At 37.1% G+C, this 15,010-nt stretch overlaps 1 protein-coding gene across 3 annotated transcripts in view; it reads right to left on the reverse strand.

Annotated features, from left to right (window-relative positions):
* Positions 1–15,010, reverse strand: part of CTDP1 (CTD phosphatase subunit 1) — a 95,746-nt gene that overhangs the window by 30,479 nt on the left and 50,257 nt on the right. Inside the window, exons 12-13 of one of the 3 annotated variants that reach the window (XR_004147804.2) lie at positions 14,860–14,935; positions 9,123–9,256 (exon numbers count right to left, since the gene is read on the reverse strand). The exons of 1 other annotated variant lie outside the window; for it this stretch is intronic. The gene's annotated coding sequence lies outside the window, so the exon portion shown is untranslated. The remainder of the gene's footprint in view (positions 1–9,122; positions 9,257–14,859; positions 14,936–15,010) is intronic. One more of the 3 variants, XR_002467572.3, reaches the window with a different exon arrangement.

Here is a 15,010-nt window from a genome sequence, read left to right on the forward strand (position 1 = left end):
AAATAAACCATATTTTCATTGAAGCAGTGAGATTTCAGCCCATGACACTTGAACAAGTTAATAGCCAAAAAAACTTCATTAATAGCTAAACACCAACTATCTCTATCTATTACTAACTTTGAATAAATAAGAAAGTTCAAAGAACACAGGAAACTTTTAATCTGATTCAGAACATGACAGATACAGGTATACCAAGAACCAACTATAGCTTCAGCTTATGTAATTGGATTTTACATGATTAATATAAATGGAACATATAACACTTCAGAAGACAATGCCAGCTAATACCAAATCCAACTGGTAAGAAACAGTGAAGGGATGCTTACTGCTTTAACACCCATAGCAGCTACCTTGGAAATAGAATTTATAAGCTGGCAACAATAACATCGAAAAATTATTCATCCCTTGAAAATGATGATCAGCACAAGAATCAAAAGCCTGACAACTCCCTTAAACACTCAATTATAAAAGCCAGTAGAAGTCCTCATGTGACAAGGCTATTTTATTTCTCATTTAGGAGGAGCAGAGCATACACTCATGCAAAGTATAAAGACCAAAGAGCAATGAACTATTCAGTTTCACTCTCTGATTAAGAGCTTGAAAGTACCTAAAGCTTTGCTAAAAGGCAAGTCAAAGCCTTCCATAGTACTAACTAGCCAGCTGAACGTGTTTTTACTCCAGAAGTTGAGTTTACACATTCAAAATGAATTAAGACTCCAAGAAAAACACCAAAACAGAAACTTCTATTTTTCCTGAAGTTACAGGCAATGTTTTGATACAGAAAAATGGATATGACAGAGTTATCATGATACATTTTTTGGAAGTAACAACTACATACACAGTAATGCAAACTACATATTTAAAAACAAAAAGGAGCTGTTGATAAACTTTAATTTTTGTTTTTCAACTAGCAAGTGCTTTGGGATTCAAGTTTTAATAGATCTGAGAAGCTACCTTAGACAGCCAACAGGACAACACTTGCAACTGCTTAAAAGATCCCTTAAAAGTGGTACAATTGTCCCAAACCTCTCTTAGCTGAAACTGAAAAAATTCTGCAAAAATAATAGGTTTGATAAACAACAGTAAATTTCGTGCTCCAGTAGTGCACAGAGGATACACAAATTTCTGACCCTCCCCACTGATCTTTCCAAAAAGATTTTTTGCTCCAACTGATTGTGTAAGGGGGAAATAGAAAAAACTACCAAGTATGTACAAGGAGTTTTATAGGTCTATTTCTACTAACACAAAAACGTCTGTTCATTGTAAGCAATGCAAGCAATTAGTATTGACAGTAAGTACTGCTGAAACCCAACTCCATTTCAGCATAAAAACTTGTGTATCCTGAGCACTTGTCTGAGATTCTGTTGAATGTATTTTATTTTAGGAAGAACTGGCAAAAACTAATATAGTCTGCCATCTGAATGTGTCAAAAGATTTCAATATATACCTTGTACTTACCCCGTGGTATATAAAATAAAATAAAAAAAAAAAGATCCTATAATCTTTACCTCTGGCTCCCCTTCTAACACTCCCTTCTGTTTTGTCTTGAACTATTACTTTTTTTGTACAGAAATCAGCTGACTATTTTAGAAACTTTCAAAGAGCAGCAAAATGAGAAGCCAGAGGTAGGAAAAGGGACACTGAAAATTATTAACTAAGCAGCACTTCTGAGCATGTGAAATTAACAGTGAATGGCAGTATTAGATTGTAAATCAAACTAGAGAGAGTGCTGGCTCCATCCTTCTGGAGCTGCACACTGAACTTGCAAACCTTCCAGGCCAGAGGTGTGAAAACAAAACTGCTCTGTCTGCAGCAAAATAAATGTAGAATTTTATTAGCTCCACACTATAAAGTAATTTGTAGGAATGAATACAGCACTCATAACTCTAAAGCAGGTGCAGTTATATTTCCATAGCCCAGCTTGCAAGAGGTCACCCAACAGCACTCTCTAGACAGCAAGCACAATCACTTGACAAATAATTATTGTGGCACAATCACAAATGCTTGTCCTCTCTTTCCTCAAGCTCTTCAAAGTGTACACCAGGCATTTGGTAAAGCAAGCAAAGGTTTATCAAGAGAGGGACAGAAGAACTGATATTTGTGCAACTGACTTGGAAAGTTTAACTGCTTGACACAAAAGAAGCACAATTTGGCAAGGAAGAGTGAAAGGCCATGACAGGACTGACAGAGCCCCTGCATGAGCAGGAGGCAGAAAGCAACTTAACTTTCATGGGCAGTCTCTTAATTTCAAATCCCACTGGATTCTGTACTAAACCAGCATAATACAGATGTGAACCAAATGTCAAACTTTAGTAAGATCAGGTGCTAATTATGCAACTTTATCGGTCAGAGTAAATTTTCTGTGATAGTTGCCTATTTGAATGCTATCTTCTACTGAACACAGCTGTAACATATATGTGTTCCATTGTACGCATGATAAAATGGCTGAGTTTAACAATATATCTATAAAATAATCTTAATTTCAAGTGAAGTCAAACAGCAAAAAAGCAAAATCAAAGTGTAAAGAAACAGAGAAGTACTTAAAGATGGAAATTGAAAATTCAATTGAAATTCCAAAACAAAACAAACCTTTCCTAGAATAAGAAAAAATACCTGAAGTCAAGTGAATTTGTATTAATGATCACAGACTACTAGTTACTTACACTGTGAATAAATTCAACAAAGAATCTGGTTTCAACAGTGTAAAATGGTTTTATGAAAAGCTTTCAGAATATCCAAATAGCTTCAAAATAAGGGAATGTGGTTTTCTTTGCAATTTTTATCACTTACTGTATTTATGTTCATAATCACTTTTTGTCTCTACCTTTCAACAAAAAAGACATCCACAATGACATTTACCAGTAGCTTCTTCATTTGCAATTAAAGAAACATTACAACATATTACTGTCTTTTTGTAATAGAAAAGTATTAATTAAAGATATTACTGCTTTGTTCCTCAGCAGCTGAAGTTCCAGAATAAGAGATCTTCATGCTCAAAAAGTATAATTTAAAATACATTTTGCTTTTCTAAATACTTTATGGTATATTTTTGAGTGGGAGGTGATTGCCTTTTTCCTCTATGAAAGGGCACTAACCACAGGTAGCTTTTTTTAGTTTAGGCAGTAAACAGATTTCTCACTTATATTCAAAGTCAGGTCTTTAGAATGAGAGCAAAACCAAACCTGTAACTTGTGCCACTCATGGACTGGAATTATTTTCACCTACTGTTATTAAACTGCACATAGAAATATTAGCAGCTCCTGGTAATAACCTTCAAGTTTCAGGATGAAAAGCAATTATGCGAGAAGAAAAAGCCTTGGCTCGATACTGAGCATAGTTTCTATGCTCAAACTTGAAAACCAGCAATTTAAAAGCATCATGTGTGGAATTTACTTACAAGGAGCCCCGCTGCAATCCCTTGAGGCTGCACAGGGACCCTGATGAGAAATGAAGTGGCAGTGCAGCCCCCATAGCTGGAGTTCCCAGTGCTGCTGACAGCACTGGCTACAATGCCATCACAATTTAACTGCAGCCCTGGGCAATAGACTGTGCTCCTACAATGCTGTTCTGAAGAGAAAAAACCAAAACCCACTGCCTCAGATAATGTGACCACTTACTCTTTGCAATTGAAAAGGCAAGGTAACTGCAACTACAGCTGCACAATTCACTATATTTGGGCTTCACTCCTGCAATTAGTACTTTGATTAGAATGAAATAAAATGTCACTTAGAGATTGCATACCAATATTGTCATTAGAAAGCACTAATAACAATCCTGTATCCTTGTTTATGATTGAATGGAATTGATTCTTCAAAGAATGTCATTTAAAACTTTGAGTTTCCCACCTTGAGAGCAATGTCTAGATTTGAGTGGAAATCTCATAAACATTCATAAGATGTCTAGAACAAATATGTGGAACTGCTAAAAGAAGCACAAAGCGCAATCCTTCCTTGATAATTAGGGTGCCTCAAGTGCTGACTTATGGATTCCAAAGTCTTTCTGAAACATAAATTTTGTTATGGAACAAGGGGAATGGTTTTCAGCTGAAAGAGGACAGATTTAGATTGGCTATGAGGAGGAATTCTTCCGTGTGAGGATGGTGAATTGCTGGAACAGCCCAGAGAAACTGTGGATGCCATATCCCCTGGAAGTGTTCAAGGCCAGGCTGGATGGGGCTCAGCACAACTTGATCTAATGGAAGGTGCTCCTGGCCATGGCAGGGGAAGTTGGAACAAGATGATCTGTGTCCCATGGCAGGGGGGCTGGAACAAGATGACCTAAGTCACTTCCATTCCAAACCATTTTATGATTCTCTGATTATTAGTATAATGAAAATTGCTGTCTTTCATTAAATTGGTAACACTTCACTGATGCTGGAAAGAGGAAAAAGCCCATTCCTAACTACTAATTTGTGAAATTTAAATTAAATTCATATGGACTAGAAGTTACTGATTTTAATATTAACAATTTTTTAATTCAAAGACTCTAAAGAGAAAATGTCTCAAGGGAGATAATACAATCATTTATCCAAAGCCTTTCTGAGTCAGGGACATCACTGGAGCCTGAAAACTGTCTTTTTCCCGATTATAAAGCCATCCATAACTCTAATCTTCCTTTCCTTTATTCTGTTTTCAAAAGAAATCCTCTGCCAAAAGATTGTTAAATAGCAATAGGCCTGTAAATCTTCATTGCAATTTTTTTTTCAAAGGGTGATGTCTAAGATTAAAAAAAAACCCAAAAAAACCTGTGCGGCCAGAATACAGTTATTCACCTACCCAGGAGGCCAGACTCAACTAGAACCACTTGAAAACAAGAACAGCATTTCAATTCCACCTTCCCTGCCCATCAGCTTAGGGCTGGGATGGAGAGGAGACAGCCTGAGCCCACTGGAGGCAGCGAATGTGAAGCCCTCTGTTCCTTTGGTTGCAGCATTTCTGAAAGAATGACATCCTAGCATACATAGGAGCTCTGTGGCTGCAAAATGCAATTAATCATCAATCTAGACTACTGAAAAGATCCATGCCAAAATTCCAGAAAAGGTTCCAAAAATGTAAATTAAGGGCCAGTGAGTAAGAGCACGATCTACAGCTACCCTTCAGAGAAAGAATGTATTTTTAATCTGTTACTGACCATTATTTATGAAAAGTTCTAGCCTTAGGTAGGGCAAAAAAGCAAGCAGTTAAAAGAGGTTTGTCCTGGGGTTCTTTGCAGGGAAGCAATCCTCTGCTGACACAGGGAACAGAACACTGCCTCCTGAGCAGCAAATGATTTTTCACGTCACTCATAGCTATAAGCAACTGTGGCTCGCACCATGACCTTACTGCACAGAAAAGAATCCACTTAGTTTGACATCACAAATTTTTTTCTAAATTTGGGGAAGTCTAATAATTATTAACTTAGTTTTGATCCTAATTTTTTCTACCGTATATGAAAACTTTTCACTTTTTTCCTCAATGAACTGAAAAGATTTTTTATGTTTATTCCTACCAGCCAAATGTTTAGATACAGTTAACTGAGGAGCAAGACATTACCACCCATGTCTCCAAAAAAGCTAGCAAGTATTTCACCATGCTTTTGAGAAGTGATATTAGGGCATAATACATGTGAGCAATTAAACTTTCCTACAATAGACACAGTCTATAAGAAATTTGGGCTGAATTTAAGTCACTTTGAAACAAAAAAATTTCTTATACTAAGATGTCACTGGAAGAACAAGCTGTGTGAATTAGGCTAAGTTGTCCCTCAGTACATAAAATTTAAGGGAGACTGTGTGATGTAACTCAGTCCCATTTCTTCTGAGTAACCTCAGAAGAACTTGTCTTTCACATTCTGTCTCATCTGCTTTTTTTTTCTTTAGCATTAGATTAGAGCACTTTTTTCTCCTTTCAATTTCCTGACTCAGTTTTTAGAGTCACACAATACATTTATGCAAGTGTCCAATACCCCTCTGTCTCAAACACTTTCAAGGCAGATTTGATTTCACTGTTCACTTCCACAATTACCATCCACTCATCAGAGCAACAGATGAATCAGAAATATCAGAAATGACTAGTCTTGTTCATGATTAAACAGAAGAAGCACTCTTCCTCTATTTAAATCTCCATGCACTGAGAACTATGTTTGTCCTATCTTGATTTTGATAAAGGCATACTTCAGGTTAGAATATCAAAGCTGCCAGTGTTATAATATCTATTTTGGTATATTGAGAAACAATTGCTCTAAACAGTTTAAGGAATATTACCAAACCTTAGAAAAAAGCTTTTATGAGATTTCTTTCCCATATAATGAAGTTAGAGATAGACTTGTATGCCCTGGATGACTACATGTAAATTAAAATGCATCCTGTTGAAACCAAAGCTGGTCAGAAAAAGCTTTTTTTTAATCTCCTTGCTCGTTCTGTGACATCTCAGAGACAGCAGCAACTTAGTGACCTTCAACTGCTTTAAGCTGGGTTTCGCTTAGCTACACTACTTCCCTGTCCCACTTCATTTTAGGCCTACACAAACACACAAGCAGTAACAGTACACCACAGTGGGAAAAAGCAGCTGCAAAGAGACTTTGGAGAAGGATTTCCATTAAATGTGTAGCCACAATCTCAGTAGCAGAAGACTGGAACAGACCAATGGCCTGGAGAAGTTATGTTAAAGTATTACCATACGCCTTTTATGACCAATACAGAATTTCATAATCTAATGAACTGATTGGTATTATCAGCAAATTCTCTTCTGAAGAGTAAAATATGTGTCACTGGGCGATCTTTCAAGTTTACCTCTACCTTCAAGTCTTAAAAAACAAAACAAAAAAAAAAACCCCACAATTGAACAGAAACTCAAGCTGCATGCTCAAGTGCTACATATTACCAAGTGTCCTTGCCTAAAGTGTTCCAAAATTTCACTTTAGGCAAACCTTCACCTTAAAGAAATGACGCAGTTAGTGAGTCCCCAGGTGATAGTCTGTTGCACTCAAATTCTGTTAGAGCTTTAAACAGAGCTTTTAGAGCTCTGTTAGAGCTTTTTGCAGAAATGAGCACTATCTAAATATCCAGAGACTAGAATACCTAGAGAGTCTGTTGATGCTATACGAACAGAATACTAATGTACATAAACTCCTAGAGGGAAGAGAAAGGAACAAAGAGAAAATTATAAAAATACATCTTTGGTATACCTTAATTCATGGAAACTATCAAGTGTGTAAGATGATCAAAGATTAACACCACTGTAGTCTTTTTCCAGCAAACAAAAAAAGCTTGGGAAAGACTAGAAGTATCACTTTTTGTTTAACACAGGTGGACATTTCAGGGATTTCAGCTCACTGCATGCATGTGTCCCTACAGCTCTCATCTTGCAAAAATTTATAGCAACAGGTTAAAAAGCTGAAGCAGCCTACAGCTGTACTGCTCACCTGTTTTAAAACAAGACAGTATCATACTTTTTGTTGTCAAAGCTACCTTTTCTTTAAAGTAGAAAATATGCTTTGCTGATACACAGCAAAGAACAGCTTTGTCTTGTAATTTTGCAAGACTCTAAGAACTATCAGTCTCGCTATTAACCGAAGCACAGTTTTACCAGAAGTTGTCGTAACTTTCTTCTTATTCCTAGAGATTTAGCAAGACACATGCACAATCTAGATTTCTATAAAAATATATTAATCTAATTTGCTAATGAAAAAACAGTTGCACAAATTGTTTAAATATGGTCATAAAACACCACTGACATATTAGGTTAGAAATTCTAACATTCTATTAAAAATGACACATGGCAATTTAAGTGGGCACAGAGCCTAGACTCTGAGTGATCTTTTCCGACACTTCACTGCCAAGGGGAAATATCAGTCCGAAGCTGCTAATGAAGTGCTGAGGGCAGCATGATAGCAGTATGTTACTATCAAGGAATTACACAATTTCTGAGCTCCTAACCTGGTTTTATATTATTTAGGTTATATAAAGACATAGCAATTCGAGTAAAAATAATTAAGCACAAAAATATTTAGTCCCCTTGTACTGTTTCTAATCAGTCCTTCAGAGCAAGCCTTTTCTGGACATAAACTTCATTTTACAACTATTTTTGAACACCAAAATACCATCAAGTGACCTATTGACAGTATCTGCTCTCATGCAGTTTAACTTAAAACCACAAAAGAATCTATGGATGCTAAACACATCTATTGGAGTGATCCCCTGCATGAGCATTTTGTAGAGGACAGCATACTGATGGCCCAAACCTAGTAAGCAATGGGATTCCTAGGCACCTAGCTAGGCAAAGTGTCATCTACTGCTAAAACTCACTTGAGCTCTGGCCCAGCTGATGAGTTTCTTTCTGATGCAGAGAGGCAGGTCTGAATAGGCATGGACACCCCAAATAGTTTTTGAAAGAGAATGGGACAATTCTCAATATATACTCACTATTTTATCTGGAAATGCCTGTGGAACTGGTGGATGGAATTTAAAATAGCATTTTTTTTTTCCTAATATGAGACATGATCCAGGTTTTTACAGCCTGCATTTCTAAACAGAAAATCTCAGCTTTTATGAAAGAAGTACTAGGACACTAATCTACATATTCTCTTTCAAGTCATCCTCAAAGGCATTAGTTAATAGTGTAGCCAACCTACAAATACACTTAGCACATTATCCTTGAAAACTGCTGAGAAGCATTTAGGGCTTAACCCATTTGGTTATTCTATTACAATGAAAAAACAAAGAGTGGGAGGAAACTTGATTTGAACTAATTTCCAAACACTTCAACCTGAATTACAGATCATTTAAACTACCTTTGGGGTGCTAATGTGCTTCAGCTCAGAGGCAAATACTAAACTTCTGAAATGCTGCAACCAGAAATGCAGCCCCATATTGCACAGTCATGATCAGAAAACGTTGAAGAACAACAGCCATAATTATGGACTTTACTTCAGAAGATATAAGAACCCATGCAATCCTCACCCTAAAAAGAAGATACATAAAAGCATAAAAAGAGTTGCTGATATAATGTGCACACCACCCCCCCATTTTTTGTATCTCACCTTTCAAAGCTTTCTCTCAATGAATCCTTGTTATCACATTTTAACAATATTCTCTCTTAGCACAGTGCTGGGTTTCACCATCCCAAGGTTAACTGAAAGCATACCTTTTGCTTAGAGAGGCTGAATATTCATCACTACATACATATTTCAGAGAAAAATAAGGGTTTTTTTCCTTTTCAGATGTTGAACTCCTTTACTTCTTGTTCAGCAGGATATAAAGCTGTTCAGAAGTCATAGTCTAAGTGAAATTGAAAACATTATGGTGAGAACAAAAGACAGACATAAAACTGCTTTCATTCACCTGCATGCAAAAGCTTTCTGCAGTTATCACAGCTACAAAGGAACTCAAACTATCGATTTGTAGAGCACCTGGGACACAATAGGGCATACTAGCTCAAAATCACTGCTATAAAAACACTAATATCTGTGTTCAGTATAGATTTATTCACACATACTATGAACAAACCCACCCCTAAAGATGGGTAAGCCAGCTTGGATCTGCCTTTATTTGCTAATTTTAACTTAGCACTGGCAGACATCAGCTGGCTTCATGAAGCATTATTTATCAGTGAACTTCCCTCTTCAATAAGCCTGATTAGCTTGGTTTTATTATTACAAGAACCAAGAGATAGTTATTAATGTGCTCAAGCTAACAAAACCACCTCAAATAATAAGTATTGGAGAAAACAATTTCTGGTTTTATGAGAAATTTAAGAGAGTGAAGGCAGAGCAGTTTTGAAACAGTTTCTACTGAACTGGGCAATTGGACTGCTCAACTCTGTACAGACAAGCACGTAGCTTTTAAGTGAAGTAATGCTGAAATATGAGCACTGTATGTGGAAGCACCCTGCACAGCAAGCCTACTCAACAGCAAGAATTAGGCATGAAGTAAGTTAATGAAAAAACAAAAGAAAGTGTTACAGTGAGCTCATGGGCACTCTATTTCCCCTTCTCCGGGACCCTGTGACTCTGATCAAGATAAACCTGGACCCCTCCTTCCTACCCCAACACGGTTGGCAGAGAGCCAGGGAAGCCCACCCTGTCCAAAGTCTAGATAAACCCCTGCCATTTCCTTTTTGTCCTCTTTTTCCCTGCTCTCCACATGGACATCACAGAATAAAGAGAGCTGAACCAACATATATTGGGGTAAGAGCCTCTTTTGGAAATCTTTGCCATCTCCTGATATTCCTCCCCTCACAGCCTTGGATCTCTGGGCTAGCCTAGGATATTTAGGGGGCTGTGGAAGGGGGAGGAATGTCAAGAAGCAATCCATAGTACAGTGAAAGATAAGCCCAGCAGCTGAAGAGTGGTCTGTTCTACAACAAGCTCAATATTAAGGTGATTGAATACCATGCAGGTTCTGATATGATCTCTGTATCATGGTATGATAGCTACAGTCAGTCCTCAATACCTCTGGGATGAAGCAAGTTTGATGTTGAAGCATTGAAATATCTGGGATAAGCAGCTGTCTGTGTTCATCTCTGAGAAAGCAGTATCATCATATTTACTACAAGGAGTACCAGGGAATATTGTCCAGAACTGTCTGTGACCCATGGCAATTGGAAAGTGCAAGCTCATATACAAACTCTAAAACAATACAGAGTAACAATGGTGTTCTCTCAAGATCTCAAATTAATGCCACTACTGTAGACATGAAAAAGCTACTGCAGCACAGCCATCTGGGTAATTATTCATTTTGCAACTCACTGCTGCAGAGAATTTTGTATATCAGTAGGGGGCTCAAGTTTTACAGCTTTTCCTAACCTCTGTTAAAGTTGTACATGGAATGGAAACAGTGATGCTGACACAGGAGCGGAAGGACTATCACACAGAGTAGCTGTATTCAGTGTGCCTGAAGCTGGCACCTAAAAGAAAAAAGACTACCAAAGCAGAGATGTTTTCTCTTGAAAATGTCTCTGAAGCAAGCAAATGCATTTATGCATAAGTTAAATTTAACACTTAAGTCACCTTATGATAACTCATCAAGATCAGCTGATCAAAAAGCATAAACTAAACTGTCCTTCAACGCTGTATGTAGAAATAACCCTGCCTTTGTGCTACCAAAATGGACTTACATTTTTATCGCCAGGAATTTCAATCACAAATTAAATTTGCTAGCAGACTAGCATTATGCAAATGTTTGCAAAGATTCTTCATAGCATTTAACATACATTATGCTATACTGCAGCTCTATAGTTCTTTGTATGTTGAAATACAAGTATCAGAAGATCTTGATAAAACAGAAAAAATAGTTATGAAAAATAGTTCAGACTTAGACTGGGACTTGAGCAGACACCTTTAAATATACCTCATGGAGAGTAACAGCTCAAATTTAAATGTAAAAACATGTTAGAGTCCTGATGAGGCTCAATCAGGCCCTATGTGCAGCTGCTCAGAATTATGTTAGGGATCAGCTTGCAAATTGTTTACCATGGCTCACGCAACTCATTTTTAACTCTGGCCAATTAGTGTTGACAGCCTAGCTGCATTTCATTTAGCATATGGAGGTAGACTTATATGTTAAAATAAGGTTATTGAACTCTATTTAAAGAGGTTTTATCCCATTTTGTTGAGTAAACAAACAGCTGAAAAAGGCTTTGAGCTTCTCCTTATTAAGCCCAGGCAGAGACATTATGTACTACCAGAGTTGGTTGAAAAACCTTCACAGAATGTATGGAAAAGCCTTCTTCCCTATAGAATAAACCAATACCTTGTATATACATTCTAGAGATGGAAGCTCTATAGAACTACTTTCCATTTTATATGGAGTAACATTAGAATAACACATTTGCTATAAAATCAGGTATAGTTTAAAAGTCAGAAACTTCATATCTGCAGTATCACAGAGCTCAGTATTTATCCTTATTTGCATAATATTTTTTACTTTATGCTTAACATAATGATAGCAGCATGGAATAAGAAACCTAAAACCCAAACGTACAATGAAACAATTTTGTCAACACCTTTGGGGGAATGGCAGAGGATCTTAATCAACTCTTGATTGAATCAGGAAAGTATGAAGACTACATAAGATGGATCTTTGCTGACAAGTAAATCAGACCAATCATGGACTAAGTTTTGCCTGAATTTCCCTGTTTTTCTATTGACAATCCATCAGTCTGATTACTTTGAGTTTTATCAGATCCCTCAAAAAGAAGTCAGTGCTGAAGCAAGCATGGCTACTTCTTTAGTTGATGTCCACTTGGTGCAGCCCATTACTAATATCTATTTGTACTTAGCATACGAATAAAGCAGGCATAATATAAGTGAAGTCTCAATAAAAAAGAGGGAATGGCTTGAAGTCATGTCATGGGATATTTTGGTTGTTCACTGCAAAGGGTGGCAGGGTGCTGGAACAGTCTCCCCATGGAAGTGGTCACAGGACCAAGCTTGACAGAGTTCAAGGAGTGTTTGGACAACACACTTGAATATGAGGTGTGACTCTTGGGGATGGTGCTGTGCAGGGCCAGGAGCTGGACTTGATGATCCGTGTGGGACCTTTCCTACTCAGCCTATTCTGCGTTTCTCTAAAATGTTTTCTTTTATTTTCTCCTTAACAGCCTGACCAGCCAAAAACTTGTTTGATCCCATTCATTTTGCTCAAAAGTATTATATTTTAATTAACAACTTGTCATGACTGCCATTAAACTAATTCTTACATATATAGGTACTCTCCATTTTCATCTATGAAATGCAGATATAGCATGTGTCATCTGAATGCCAAAAAGTTACTGTGTGTTTCACGTATTTCCTCATGACATACAAATTAAAAAAAAATAACTCTAAAATGAAAATAAGACATACAAGTACACCAAAAAAACTGTGTTTAAGTAGTATTTTCTAAGCAATCTGTACAGAAAAGCAGAAGTGATCCACAACTGATTGCCTACTTGAGATAAGATCAACTTCGATAAAAATCCTTTTCCTATTTTGGTAATGAGTTGTCTCCTTGTAAAACATGGTATTACATAAAAAAGCCTCTTTCCAAACATTTCTAAAAAGTGCTAAGCAAGCTTGAACCATGATGCCCTCTTAAACAAAACTAGCAGCCAATCAGCTCTGTGCAATTAGTGCATCAACTAATGGTCTGTAGAGAAATATCCAACCAAAAAAATAGGTGAACATGTGTTTAATGTGTAGCCTTATCTACACTACATATATTTTGGTGTTCTTTTTATTAGGTGAATAACAATCAGAGTTTCAATGTTTCTGGTCAGGATGTTTTACAATTTAAGCATGACCAGCATAGATTTTCTTAAGAAAAACAAAAGGCAGAAAAACAAAACAGGAAAACAGCTGCTTTTTCCACTAGTTTCCATTTTCTGGTCGAAAATGAAATCTTCAAAGCAAAACAAGGCAGAAACAAATTACTGATGGCCAGCTTCTTTTAAGTGCTCATCTTCCATCTCTGCAATGCATTGTACCGGTATCTTAATTCTAGTCTTCTGATTCTCATGGTCAAACTATTAAAATCGTATTGGAAAACTTTACCTAGTTTTCTCTACTAATCAGATGAGATATGGGTGAAATAATTGCTTTAACTTTAATGCTCAATTACTTCTGTATTATTTAACCATATTAGAGAACAGTGAATGTCAAAATTGTAAAACAGGGGAGCCGCAGTAAATATACTTTCCTTCTTATACAACTGCTTTAACCTATACTCCTTAAAAAACCACATCACATTTCTTGGTGCATGAGCCAGCCTTTACTTGTTCATGAAGACAAACCAGCAACCTGATTCGTAGCATTGCACCCTCACCATCTCTCTCCAGAAAATTCATCTCCCAGTGAAAGAAGGCAAGCAGCACATGTAGTCTTGCTGGGTTAAGCCATTTGGTAATAAGCACTCCACAGTGGAACAAAAAGCTGTTGAGAGCATGGGGGGCCAGTGGGGTCGTGAGAGTCAGCAAGTGAAGGAAGGTGACAATAGGGCTGTCAATAAGGAAACAGCATGAGGAAGCACCAATGGACTGAGACCAGCCTCCTCAGGTCTGCTTATATCAGAAGATGCTTTAGCAAATCCTTTTCCTAATAGTCTGTCTCGATGAAGAGCAGCACGTTTACCTTTCTTACTTTTCAGTACATGTACTTTCACTAATAGTTTTTAATTGTTTTTACAAGTCCAGTTAGAGTGAAAGTTGTTGGACAACTGCAAAACAAGACCTCATCACTTCCAAGGGCCAAGGTACCTGGATGATAATCACTAACAGGAAGCATATACACAGGCTTATTCTTTTTCCTTCAAAAAAAGGTACAATTTATAAGAAGCTAACCAAATTTAGCATCTGCACAGTTTATGACATAGTACATGCTAAGGTGTCAAACAAGAAAATCTGTATGAGAAACGTAGTTGTGGAAATTCAAAGAACCATTAATGTGGAAGATAATTGTCCAAGGGTGCCTAGGCAGCTATTATTTGCTCTGGAGACCACATCCTCCACATTAAATTAGTACTTTTTAACTAACCAAGAGGCTAACCACTTACTGAGATAATAGTTTTCAACAATTTGAAGGAGAAAAACACTCCCTCCTAATTCACTGCATGGTACAGTCACTAATGTGAAATACAAACCAGAAATTAAGGGATAAATTTGCTTAGATAAAAGCAAAATGCAGAGTGACAAAATGTAAGAGCATAAGTGGCCTTATGTAAGAGCAGAATGTTGCAATTTCAGTTTTTGTGTATGGCATATAAATTACAACTCAATTAAAGGAAAATAATTTGCAGAATACGTCCCAAATCCACAGAACAGAACAATTAATGCCAAAGTAGTTCATTAGGCAATTCCCACTCAAAAAAAATCTGTATACTTAAATGCACTCATGCACAGAACATACCTCTGCAATGTGGTCACTTTGCAGCTGCTGACCACATGTCCCAACCAGATGGTAGGAATCTCTGCAGCTCCACTAACTGAAGTGAGAGATGGGAAAGCTAGAGGTTGGACTGGTATCAGATTCAATCCCTCACTTCCCCTGTCCCAAGTCC

This window comes from Lonchura striata, chromosome 1, assembly GCF_046129695.1.
Source record: "Lonchura striata isolate bLonStr1 chromosome 1, bLonStr1.mat, whole genome shotgun sequence".
Taxonomy (NCBI): domain Eukaryota; kingdom Metazoa; phylum Chordata; class Aves; order Passeriformes; family Estrildidae; genus Lonchura; species Lonchura striata.